This window comes from Pyxicephalus adspersus, chromosome 10 (assembly GCF_032062135.1).
Source record: "Pyxicephalus adspersus chromosome 10, UCB_Pads_2.0, whole genome shotgun sequence".
Taxonomy (NCBI): Eukaryota; Metazoa; Chordata; class Amphibia; order Anura; family Pyxicephalidae; genus Pyxicephalus; species Pyxicephalus adspersus.
In genome coordinates this window covers 37,560,579-37,574,142 of record NC_092867.1, presented here as the reverse complement: position 1 = coordinate 37,574,142, position 13,564 = coordinate 37,560,579, and the positions used below count along the sequence as shown (strand labels likewise).

Sequence of the window (13,564 nt, the reverse complement as noted above, 5' to 3'; positions counted from 1 at the left end):
ACACAATACATCCCTACAAGGCTTGTGTAATAAAATTCTCTTTATGGCTCTTCTGCACTGTAAAACATACACAGTACTTTGCTTCACACATTTTCTTTTACTAGTGTACACAGAAAAACCACAACCTAAACCCCTTTGGTTATTTTGTTTGGTAGGAAGATTTTAGCATTTGCAATTTTGGACAATATACAGAGAAAGTTTTCAATAACATTTTTATTATTACTTTATACAGACATTTTATTATTGTTAGACATTTTCTTCACTTCCCCACTGCTAATTTCAGCAGGCAAACACAATGAAAATTATTTGTACTCCCAGGTACTTCATATACCAGTGCTGGTGCTTGGTGATTGGCTTACATTGTCACATTGGAGTCCTCAACCCTGTGAAAGCTCCTATTAGAGCAACTTGAAGCTTACACAGGGGTGTCTGTGTCACCCCTGCATGTGAAAAAACAAAGTGAGGACAGGCCAATAAATAAAACTTTACATGGGCAGATCACTGCTTTGGTTAGGGCTGGTAAAAATGAATGCTTTCTCTGGCATGATAAATCCATAATGAGTGTAATAAGTTAAGCACATGCAATTTCATTTATACCAAAGATTTATGTTCTGCAATTTCTATTTTGGTGAGCCAACTTGTATCAGCTAATAACTTACAATAATATGAAGTATAGGTTGACTCTTCTATGAACTTTGGTGGCGTTAAAAATCAGTGGGGTTAACTGATATTTATTTATTGATCTTTAAAGCGTTCTAGCGTATCAGTCCTTAAATGTGGTGGCTATATAAGTTTCTTTTTCTGGCTTTGACAGGGTGATCCTGCCAGTAACACACTTTTTGTTCTAGGGTGACAATACTTACAATAATCTTTCTGTATCCATATAGAAAAAGTAATATCACCCTAGAACAGAACTTCACAAAATTTTGCCTTCTCCATATTTGGAGAACAGAATTCCAGAATGAAAACAGAATGAAAACAGAATTATTAGCTCATAGCATTTCTGGAGAGAACAACAGATATTTTTGCACCTATTGAACAGATATGTTAAAACTCTTTTAATGGTATATTTACAGACCAAATACTAGAATGTAGGGAAAGTTTATTCTTGTGAATTGCCTTGGATTGTTATGAATACAATTGAAATCTTGATAAGAACAGAACCTGTTAAATGGTGTCCATGTGTATCCTCATTATAGGGTTAATCTTGAAATATGTGCCTGAGCATTGGAATTCTTGTTGGACATTTCTATGCCTGCCACATGTTACACCGATGAGATTACCAGGTTCCCAGAAGTTCCATAGGTGTGTCTCAGATGGCTGTGGGCAACCTCTGAACTCATCAGACATCACACTACTATGTAATTCTCAGCAGTAAAATGTTAAAAAAATATTAGTCATATTTATCCTAAAAGGAAGTTTCTAATGTGCAAATATTGTAAACCTCTCTATCTATTTTCGTTTTTTCTTTAGGTTTGGGAATTTGGATTACTTTATAGAGTTTCCTTTAGCAAACCATTTTTGTATTTGTAAAATTATTTTTTTTCTAACAGTACTACTCATTACTATTTCCCAATAAATGTATTACTCTATTCAGGCTGGCGATGCTAAATCCCTGCCTTCTAAATCGCAGCACTACAGGCAGCATGTTGCATGCTATGCTTCCGTTTGGGCTGTCTGTCAGGTCTATTAGATAGACAACCCAACTTCAAATTGAAGGAGCGTAGCTGACAAGCTGACAATTGTGCTGCTAATTGCATGAAAATGGCTTGTCATTGTTAGCCTGCAACAGCAAACGCTCACTGGATGGAGCTGTACAACATATTTGCAATGTATACAATGTGACATTGTGTCAAACATCATGAAATCCTGAAATAGAGAAATGTGGTTTACATACACTTTAAAACAGCCATCTGGATCAGTTACATTGACAATGACCTACATTTTCACATATAGTAATAATCTAACAAAATGGATCTACGGTAATATATATATGATAAAATATATACATAAGCTCTTACTTGGTACGTTTTGTGATGCCTAAAAGCTGTGTCACTTTTGTGTTCTTCTTAGGATTTATTAACTGGCGGGTTAGAAATGTCACGGCTTTCTGCACATTTAATGTCCATCTCTAATCTCTTGTTTGCAAACAAAGACTTGGATACCTTTCTAAAACCAGCACAAGTTAATGTGTTCTAAAACTATCCAGTTACTTATTCACCTTACAAAATAGTGAGCAACTCTGCAAAAATCAGTAAATAAAATAGAATATAAACACAGGGATCAGGAAATACTTTCCGCGTACTCACATTTTCAAATGACCGTCCTCGATCTTAAGACAAAAAAAATGTAATAACTATTGTGAAATAATAAAAATACAGCAATATAGGTATAATACAGTTTCTAGGATACTTTAAACATTAAGCTGGTTTAAAGCCTTAGTCCCTTTACATTTATTGAAACATTAAACCCTTGCAGTGTAGAGGTAGCCCTACGGCAATGGTAATTTTTCCCTCTAGCTTAGCTTTATAAAGATGTTTAGCTTTTGCCTATAATGGTCAATTATCATCAGTTATTCTTGTTGCATCAAGCTGATTTTTTATTAAAACAGCCAATATTTACTTGCCTATGTATATTCATGTCTCTCTTCTATCTCTTCCCAGAGCATTCCTGTGGGTCCTATTGAGGTGTGACATTTCCACAACCACACAAAGCCTTTTGTTGAGATCTAAAGTGAGCAGTATGTTTGACTGCACTGAGAATAAGGTATGTTATCACTTTTGGTGAACTTGCAGTTTTGAATACGTTCTGAATGTAAACTGCTAAATACACAAAATACATTGATGGAGTGGTTTTAATTACCAAAGGACTGATAGGTTTGGCTAGGCAATCCCAAGATATATACGGTACTAAAAGTCAGCAGAGCTAGGTTGGTGATTTACCTTTACTTTAATACAGCGTGTTCACCTCTCCGTCTGCCCAGCAGCAGACTGATTAAGTTTTTCCTCAACTTACTAATATAATAAGTGATACAGAGAGTGATTATAGACAAGGAAATGTATGTTATTACAATAAACATTTTACTATAATAGGTTTTCTTGCAACAGAAGCACTTTAAACCCATTAGACCTAATCCCATTAAACAAAAAGTCACTAAACCTGAGTTTTTTGGTAGAAAAAATATGCAAAGTCTGACCAAAAGTGTATCCTTGGCCCCTGGTAGTGTTTTGTTTTTTTTCCTACTGACCCTATATGTTGTACCGTCTAATGGCAGAAGAGGATAGCCATGGACCTAGATGTCTGCCATGGAGTTGGTGGTGAGGACAACAGATTTTGGAGATGTAGGGGTGACAGGTTCCTGAGCCTGTCTCTGCTGCATGTTGCCTACAAAAAGGCAAATATGGTGCATACTAGGCTATTCTGGCAATAGTTTACCCACACCAAGAGATTTATGTCACCTTCAAGCGACCTAGAACTATTTTCAGTTTAACCTCTGATGAAGCTGGTTTACCAGGAGAGTAGGTGCTGTTCAGTTCCATTCAAAGTGAATGGTAATTTTGCGAGTGTTGGTAAATAAGGTGAAACCGCGTTACCTTTAACCTTAACCAAACAGTACCAGAAATGAGAAAAAAAGAGAATGTCAGAAGTCATAAAGTTTTTTTTTAGAACACCTCCTATATCTTTTGGAAATGACTTGGGGCATAAACAGTTGATGCTGGAACAAAATGAATATAAAAGAAACCAGTTATAAGCTTGTGGACAGGAAATTGTGGCCAGCTTCTAAGTACCAGAATAGCTTTGCATTGACAGGATGTTTTGAACAACACATTTGTAACTACTGACAAGTCTTTAAATATATTTTTCAATATCTAGTCTTTATTGTATATACATTTAAAGGGAAAAGGCAAATTAATAGTACTCGCAAAGGTAATACAAGTATCTATTTTCATGTGCTAGTGGAGGCTTTAACATGCTCATATGTAGTTCCCAACATTTCTCGTGAAATTATAGCCCCTGCCCTTATATTTGCTTAACAAAACCCACCAGTAAAAACCAGTCACCGTGGCTGAATTTGATGATTGATATTTTGGGGCTTAGTTTGAGGAGTAAAGGGTGAGGGTATAAGGTGATAATTCTGGTCCTAATGACAGTAGACTTCAAGGCCCATGTATAACAATTGTCAAACAAATACAGTATTTTTCAACATTAAAACAAATCTGTGTTTCTGATGAGGGTCAAAATAGTATGTTTGCTTTGATCCTTCATTGCTCCATAATTGCTTTTCTTTATTCTACACTACTTGTCATTAACCGAAGGACATACCAAGTTCTTTCAGGTATGAAACCGCATATTACTAATTTAATATGACAGCACTTGGCCAATGGGCACTATCCCACAGGAAGCCCATGGCTTTGTCCAAGCTGTGACTTCAAGGACTTATAGCTAACACAGGACATTTCCTGGCTGAATGGAGTGACATAGGAAAGGGAGGTCACTATATTCTGTTGAGGGTAGCTAAATGAAGGCAAAACTAATATGGCATTAAAGATTCACTTTGAAGATGAACATGGGGTAGCTAACTTTGTTATTTCATAATTATCCTGCAAAAAAAGTGGTAGTACATTTGATGTTCACGTGGAATAATGAATAAAGCTCTACGAACAGGCATGATGAAATATTTTTCTAATATATTTATTACATAAATATCCCATTGCAGTTTACTTCATGAGCAATTTCATATACTATTATGATAATCATTTGTACAAATTTTGGTAAAATATTATATACATGTATCCTTCTATAATAAAACAAAGCCATGTCCAGTAAAACATAGGTAATGTTTCCTCTAACAGTTACAAACACAAACTATAAGCAATAGGAATCTGCAAATATAAATATAAAACAAAATCTTTCTAAACAAAACTTTTTTTGCTTTGAATGTTTAATGGCAACTTCTGATGTCTCAGATAAACACTTTGTAAAATGTTTTTGTTGTTTTGCTGCTGGTAATCAGAAATGAGAATATCTAAGCCATGTGAGCACAAGAATCATTTCAAGTCACAAGAAAACAAGTTAAAATATATTATATTTATGGTTCAATATAACATTGCAGTATAATACATACATCAGGATTTTATTTCCTCTGTATGTTCTCACTGCCATAACTAACTCATAGTGGGAACAGAGAGAGCAACAAAAACACATTTTTTATTAGAAAAGAATCATTAGGCTACATGGGGCTCACCATTGGAAGAAGAAGACCAATGACATCACATGACCACTTGTAGACACCAAGAATAAAAATATGTATAAGGAGTTTTTTTAAGGATGCAGCAAGAGGGGCCGGAATGGGGATCAGTAAGTGAGCTGAGTACTCCCTATAGCAATGCCTTCATTTGCTTTTCTTTATTCCATCATTATTCAGACATTATTCAGTGTAAAGGTTCATCAATCTTAAAATGAGGTCAACTGACAACCTGATTATTTTGATTGACTAGGTTTATCCATCAATGGAAATGTTTTTTCTCTGATGGCACCGTCCTTATGCAGGATTAAAATGCCAGGATTTGTCAGGCTCAAATTGTGAAAGATTGGTTCAGGCAGCAAAAGAAATTATTTTCACACAAGGATTGGCCACCACACAGTCCAGACCTTGACCCTAATGAGAATCTTTGGAATGTGCTGAAGAAGGCTTTACATGACTCTTCCATCATCAAAGTTAAAAAATAATACAACTCTGGAGGGAATTAAATGTTTTGGCATTGTATACTTTTTTCCAAACAATACTACTGCAAATGTGTGCCATAATAAAGTTAAAGGGGGTCCAATGAAATATTAGAGCGTGGCTTTTTTATTTCAGACAATTCTGCTTGTACAGTATTTTTATATTTTGCTTTTTTTTTAAATTCCCTTTCCATGTTTGGATATTTGTTTTCTCCACTGTTTCACAGTTCAGTAACTCTGAAGTTACTGTGTGCAAGGATTCTCACATTCACCCAGTTAATGTATTATCGCTCTGTCTTCTACATTAGATTAACCATAACACCCCCCATGGCCAGATTGGACTAAATAATTTCTTTGAATACCCCTGGGTTTTTCTACTTGTGCAATACATAAAGAGGCTTGTACCTTCACAAAACAACATAGGACTCTATTTCCATGAATTCCTTTCCTTTTGGAATCTCTGATTTAAACATTTTACTTTCTAAAAATAAAAACCTGCTATGAGTGTATATATATATATATATATATATATATATGTATAGTTTGACCAGTCCCATGTAAACTTTGTCCAGCAGTGCAGAAGGAGCACAGAACATTGTAATGATACTTCTCCAGGGAAAATTGCAAAGTCAGTAGCTAAGTGTTGGCACAATTTTAGTCTCTAAAGAAATAGGCCGTCCTTGTCTCTATCACAGAGCTCACAAGTCACAGCTTTTGGAGTAGCTGTCGTCCTTTGAATACTGCTACCCAGACAAAACAGAACACTTTGATGTTATTGAAGTCAGCATTTGTTTTTTAAAGTAAACTTGTTCTGCATTATTTATTTGTAACTGGATAATGTACTGTCTTTTTTTAAATTTGCATAGCAAGATAAAATATACTGTAGTCAGCGTGTTTGTCTATGCAGGTTAAAAGTATGCTGTTCCATTGACTATGATGTGTTAGCTTGAAATACAGTGTTGTAAAATTACAGGATGTATAAAGAAATTATTACATGCACAGGGCAATTGTGTAGCCAACTGCAGAGGAACATGGGCTACAAAGCTTGCAACACAGACAGGCCCCTATGGCCTTAGCCTTTAAGAGTAAAAAAAGGAAGAAGTGGGGGACTGCACCACGTGTGAACTCTATTACCTTTTCTAATTTTCTAAAAAAAAAAATAGGCATAGTACAAAGATCATTTCATATGACAATTCACTGATTGGACCTCACTATACTGAAAGATTCTTATTTATTAGGTGCTATGGATTACAGCTAGCTTCATATTGGTATTGAATATATAGAAATTATAACGGTTTGGCTTCAGTTTTATGTCTTTTTATGTATATTGTTTTACAAACTGTATACACATTCTTTTTATTTTTTATTATTTTTTTTTTTTACAAATGTACATGACAAAGAATTTCCAGAGCACTATGGGTTAGTAAAAACATGATCACAGTTGTAGTTATCTCCTTAGTACCATGTAGTGTGGAAAGAAGAAGAATCACTGCTTAAAAAGTTGGTCCTTTTTGTTAGCATGTTGTTTATATGGATGTATGTGCATACTTTCTCATACTGTGATTTGTGATTATGCCATTAGGTAGTGGTATGTTCATAGCAATTGATATATGTGGTTTTAATGACCTTTTTCTATCCATGGTCCTGCTGTTTTCCAATAAAATTTTTATGAGCTTATCCATGTGTACTGCACAGCCTTGACTAATAAGTCATAGCTGGTACAGCTTTCCTACAAAGTTTTACCTTGGTACTATCCCATGGGTGTGACGAAGATGATATAAACATGGAGTCATTATTCTGGAAACAGGTTAAAATGTTTTAGAAAAAACAGCAACAATAGGTGTGATTTTTTTTTTTTACCCTGTCACCTTAATGGGGTGTTAATGTCAACCTTAGGCTGTGTCTGGTTAAATGTTTGGGCTGTTAAATAGCTAAACAAACAAGGCATGGCAAGAGTGACTCACTAAAGATTTAATTGCCCCATAAGTCTGCAATAATGAGCATAAATGAAAATATTCTGTTATTTCAAGGAAGTCCGCCCTCGGTGTTGTATCCTAATGTACAATTCTGTACAGGCAATTCTGTTCTAGTTCTGCCTTACTACAGAAATACATACTAAAGAAAGTATAAAAACAAAATAAGTATAAAGGTGTATACATACATTCAGATACCAAAAAAACAGACACATGCCATGCTTGAGGCGTGTGTTGGTAATCTGATCCTTAATATTTTTTTATTCAACAATCCCTTTCACTAGTTACTGTATGGGTCAAGCCTGGTTCGAGTTGGCTTCTTCATCAGGACCAAGGGGAAAAATAAAACACTTTTGCTGTACAAAATCACTGTACATTTAAAGTGCTACCCAGGCTCTTCTGTTTGGGTCAGATGATAGAATACCCTAGTACTGAGCTGTTTGTTGAGCTAGAGAAGGGTAGGTAACCCAAAAGTTGGTATGCTTAGGAGGAGGTAACACTTTCAAGACATAAACAAGCATTTAATTCTTGGAGTGCAAGGGAAGCCCCGCTACATGGGAACTTAGATACTCTTCAGCTTTGCGGGAACCTTTATGTTTGCTCTCTGGGTTAAACTGTATTGAATTCTAGGAACACAAATTTGATATTTATTTACTTGTGTTTGTATAGCGCCAACATATTATACAGAGTTTTGCGAAGTCCATTGTCATATCACTAATTGTCCCTTTAAAGGTCCCTAAGATAATCATATGTCATTACCACAGTCTAAGGCCAATTTGAAGGGGAAGGCAGTTAACCTAACTGCATGTTTTTGGGATGTTGGAGGAAACCACAGTACTCGGAGGAAATCAACACAAACACAGGGAGAACCTGCAAACTCCATGCAGATAGTGTCCTGGACAAGATTCGAATGGGAAAGGCCAGCGTGCCAGCTACTGAGCCAGTCCTTAGATTACATGGCCATATTAGTTTTCTTTTTATTTGTTAATTTGCTCCTAGCAGTAACCACTATTTATATTTAACATCTGAGAAGTTAGCAAATAGCAAAAGTTAATTGTTAAGGTTTACATACCATGTAAGCACTTTCTGGATCACAGATATGGGGCAAGTTTTCTAATGTAAATTTAGGACTCCTGATCTGCATGCTTGTTTCAGTTTAATGACTCAGAAAGCATTACGTATCTAAACTGTGTTCATAAAACACATAATAAATTAGTATGTAAAAATATTCCTATGCCAAAAAAATCTCCTGACTCACATCTCTGGTGTATATAAATTCTAGGCTGAAAAATGTAGTATATTTCCCATGCATCGCTCTGTGTTTTGTCTTCACCAAAGGATGTAATTAATATCTAAGTATGTAGGGGATTAAAATAAATGATGTTCCTGTATTCTGTAAAAGAAAACTTTAATGCTTTGGAATTACCTTTACATTTATGGGCATTTAGAACTATTTTACATTTATTTGTGTTACTCATTTGGGAATGTTCATTATAGAAAAGTGACCAATGAAAAATGTTATTACAGTAATTGAGTTCTTCAATATTACCTTTTGTTGGGTGTCACTATCACAATGTCCATGCTTGTGCATTGAGCAGACATATGTGGTTGTGTCCTTCATTTATAGGAATAGCATTCAGCATGGTTAATAGATTCTTACCTATAGGGATTGGCTATGTACAAGTTTAGAATGAACTTTTTTAATACTTTTTCATTCTATTATTAACCAGATAACGTCTCATATCTATGGACATCTTAGACGTATTTTTCCACTCAGCATTTAAGAGGCAGATTAACCACCAGCACTGCAAATAAAAACAAGACCAATGTAACACCTCTGCAAACACGCAATGAAAATTGAAAGCTAACTGTGAAATGCTTTGAATGATGTGAAAAGATTGAAACACGTTGGTTCAGAATGTAGCATTTGAAAAAATGCAGACGTTTTATTTTGACTCAATCAACACAGCAACTTAAATAAAACAGACCTAAATTTCCATCACATGTTGTTTTATCTATCTAGCCGTATTTTTATTGCTAGGTGATAATATTTTTTAGTTTATTCAGTTTTTTTACTTTAACTGTATCCAAACGTTTATTGGACTGTCCTAAATCAGCTACACAACGATTTCTCTATTTAACCGATACAATAGGTACATTTTTATTTTCGTTTGTTCCCTCATGGTAGCCTATCTTCTCCAGTCTTGGTAACTACAAGTTTTAGGTTCTGTCTCCAAGTATAAGAAACAGGTCCTGCAAAAAGTGCATTAAGCAGGTCAGAAAAAATAATGGAACACAGTAACATGGCATGTGTGCAACAAAGGGGCTTGTGCATTAGGCTAAATGAGCTGCTTAGTAAATGGATCCACCATTACTGGAAGTCTCCAGTTACACCAGCTATAGTAAGAGTATGCCTAATAATCACTTTAATTAGCCCCCCCCCCTCCTCCAATTGTGTGCTCTTCTCCCTACTCTTAGATTGTAAGCTTATCTGAGCAGAATCCTGTCCCCTTTTATTTTTGTTATCTTTCTGTCATTTGCAACCCCTATTTATTGTACAGTGCTGCGTATATTGTTGGCACTATATAAATACTGCCTTATAATAATAATGGAGAACCTGAACTTTGTGATTGATTTTCTTATAGGAGGGTCAGTTACAGCCACTCGTAGGTCAGTACATTAAAATGTTCTAGTAACAGATTGATTTTTAGATGGTTGTTCAGTTCGGTGAAAGTGGGTTTGGGTCAATTTTATTTACCTTTTTTTTTAGTATACATATAGCCAATTTTTGTTTTAGATTTAAAGGGAGATTTTAGAGGGACATCTGTCTGTTTAGTTTTCCTGTCTTTGTCTATTTTGGAAGACTTTCTGTCCCAGAGAAGATTAGTTTCACCTTTTTGTAACCTTTTATAAAAAGGTCATGAAAAGAAGTCTTCTGCTGCCCAGATGTTTTGAAGATCAGTCAGTGCATAACCATGCAAGGTGATACATATAAAGGTGTGTAGTTTTTTTTTGTAATTCCTCCCAATGGCCAGTTTGCCATTACATTGTTTTTTTAGTAACACTGGGCATAGCTTAAGGAACCCCAGAGCACAGACTGGGACCAAACATCCAACAAACCTGGATATTGACAATTCAATGAGTGGTGGGAGACGTGACTACTGATTCCTTTCTTTTGTAGAGAACACTGTTTAGGCCTGGTAACAATGTCATTTTTATCTATTATAAACCATTTATTTAAAATAAAAGTAATACAAAAAATGAGAAGAAACTCACCTGGACACTTTAGAAATTTGGCTTTTAGATGTAAGGGACTGCTTTTTCATAAATAAGTAATGGTTTTCCCTTTAAAGCAATTGACGGAGCTGTTGTTTGCTATATTCAGCCATTACACAGATAATGTTGTGTAGCATAGACTTTGCTAAATACCAGGGGTCAGGTTGCACTGGGTCCAAAAAGTGAAAGTAAAAGATGAGAATGTCTTGGAGGAGAGATGGAGAAAGAGGGCAGTGCTGTATCTCTGATGGGAGCAGTCACAGGTTAGGAGAGTGGAGTTTTGGTCTGTAGTGGAGAAATGAAAAGGAGGATCTGCCCAGCATTTGATGGCTAAAAAGCCACAAGATGATCGGCCAAGCTGTTAGTAGACATACAGTTTAGAGGACTACAAGATCATCATCCAAGCTGTTAGTGGACATTTTGGACCTGTTGGAATTTGTGAGTACCACATCCCATATCTTGCCTATTTATAAATTAGTTGATGGAAGTCGATTTAAACTTGAAGATGCTAAGGACCCCCAGTGCTGTTTGCTACAATCACTTTACTTGATTGGGTTGATGTTGTTACATATTTTGATCAATTCACAGGGTTATGATGGATGAGGTATTGGATACAAATAGTTATTATGAAGCAGGTATGATAGATATAGGGATAGTAAAGTAGTTGGAAACATTTAATATGGTGCAGGTTACAGAATTCAGGTTCAGGGACCCGAAGGTTAATGTTTCCCAGCTGTACATTGGCATGTTTTCTTGTTATATTCACATTTTCATGCATAAAACATGGCATTACTAATGTGGAATTACAGTTCTTCAGTTAGGGTGTGAATACATAATCTATTATAAAGATTCATGGTGTTATTTGGTTTATGAATACACAACAATGTTTGCTTCTCTAATTTGATAGCGAAAAGGTATTGGTTTTGTCTCTTGGCTTGAACGTGCAGTATCTAACTGGAAGCCAAATACATTAAGCTGAAAATGAAAGAAAAGGGACAGAATGGACTGATAACCCATCTCACTTTACAGAAGTAAATTTAGTAGTCTGTTTAGCTGTCCTAATTCTCTGCTCAACCACAAAAACACATTCAGTTCTGAGTATTGAAGCTGCTGCACAAAGAGTTACACTTATGAAACAGGAAACGGAGACAGATCATCTATCTATGTACTGTGGCTGCAAAGACAATCTTTATTCTAGGGAAGTTGTTCTTATTGGGCAAACATGTTTTGAAAATAATATATATTACCTTTCTGACCACAGCGTTTTTCTTCACACATTGCAGGTTCCAGATGTCCCGTGTAAAGTGCACCAAAGAGAAGATAAAAAGTAAAAGGTATGTACAGTTCATTTTCTACCTATCTGAAGTTATTTTATATTCATGTTTCTAACTGTTTGATAAAACACAGATTAGTGCAGTATCTATACAAAATAAACTAGCATGTCTGAGGCTGGTGGGTATGTTAGACTCAACTCTGAAACATGGAGAGTTAGAACCCAAACCTACTACAAACTGGAGCAAGCACTCAAAGTCGTTTTACAGTCATAAAACAAATCAGCCTCTTTTGCAACAAAGCATAGAAGTTAAAAATTGTGCTTTTGTCTCTAACATTTTCCCACTGTTTGCAATAAAAGTACACTTTTTCTACTTCACATAAATAAAAGCATTAAAGCAAATCTAAATTTTATACAAATTATATGTTACAGTATTACTGTAACTACCTATCCTTTTTTTAATTATTGATTAATTAAGCATTGATTATTCAGTACTTATTAATCAATGCCTTCTTATCTCACACCATTAAAGCATCACATCAGTAGACATAAAATTACACCGTTCAAAAGCTAAATGAACCAGATACAAAATTAGAAACTTAATTCATGAATTAAACAAATGATGTAGGGTTGACGTTGGTATACTTTTCTGCTTTGTACATTGTGCCAACATAGTTCTGAAAGCTTACTGAGATGTACACAGAGGAAATTCCTGGAGTTTTAAACAAAGCAAATTATAACAATAACACACACATTATGAATATTAAGTATTCATTCCCTGGAAATACGGACTTATGCAGTCAGTTATTTGCTATGAGTGAGTATGCTATAATAATAAATCATGAAAACTTCCAAGTTTCATAGACGTTGTGTATATATACACACATGAGCGTGGGGTTCCCTCCACATTTTTCTTATTTGAGTGTTATATGACTAAAAGTATTTGGTGTTTTCTCATGTGAATGTAGATCTTCCAGGTTGGCTTTAATGTTCAACACAGTGACCCATACCATTTGTGTAATGAGCAGAGCGTATTAAGTTACCTTGATCTGCCTGTGGATTCTGTACTGACAGCAGTCTTTCATCATTTGTCTGCAGAAGTATAGGACACTAAATTATTGATTCTGAATATTTTTTATTATGCAGATATGACACAGAATGTGTTGGACATGGTGCAATTGCTAGATGCATTTAACATGTCATTAGCTCCTACTATCTTTATAAAAGAGACATTGGTAAAAACTGCTCCAGACCAATAACGTCATTGAAAAAAGATCTGGCTTGAATTATAATATTTGTTCGTACAAGAAAATAAATA

General features: G+C 35.2%; 1 protein-coding gene across 3 annotated transcripts in view; it reads left to right on the top strand.

Moving 5' to 3' along the window:
• CHST3 (carbohydrate sulfotransferase 3) overlaps nt 1-13,564 on the top strand; it is a 73,985-nt gene that overhangs the window by 33,454 nt on the left and 26,967 nt on the right. For 2 of the 3 annotated variants that reach the window (XM_072423279.1, XM_072423277.1), the window contains exons 2-3: nt 2,664-2,766; nt 12,257-12,307. The gene's annotated coding sequence lies outside the window, so the exon portion shown is untranslated. Of the gene's footprint in view, nt 1-2,663; nt 2,767-12,002; nt 12,308-13,564 lie in introns of those variants that run through there. The other variant, XM_072423278.1, reaches the window with a different exon arrangement.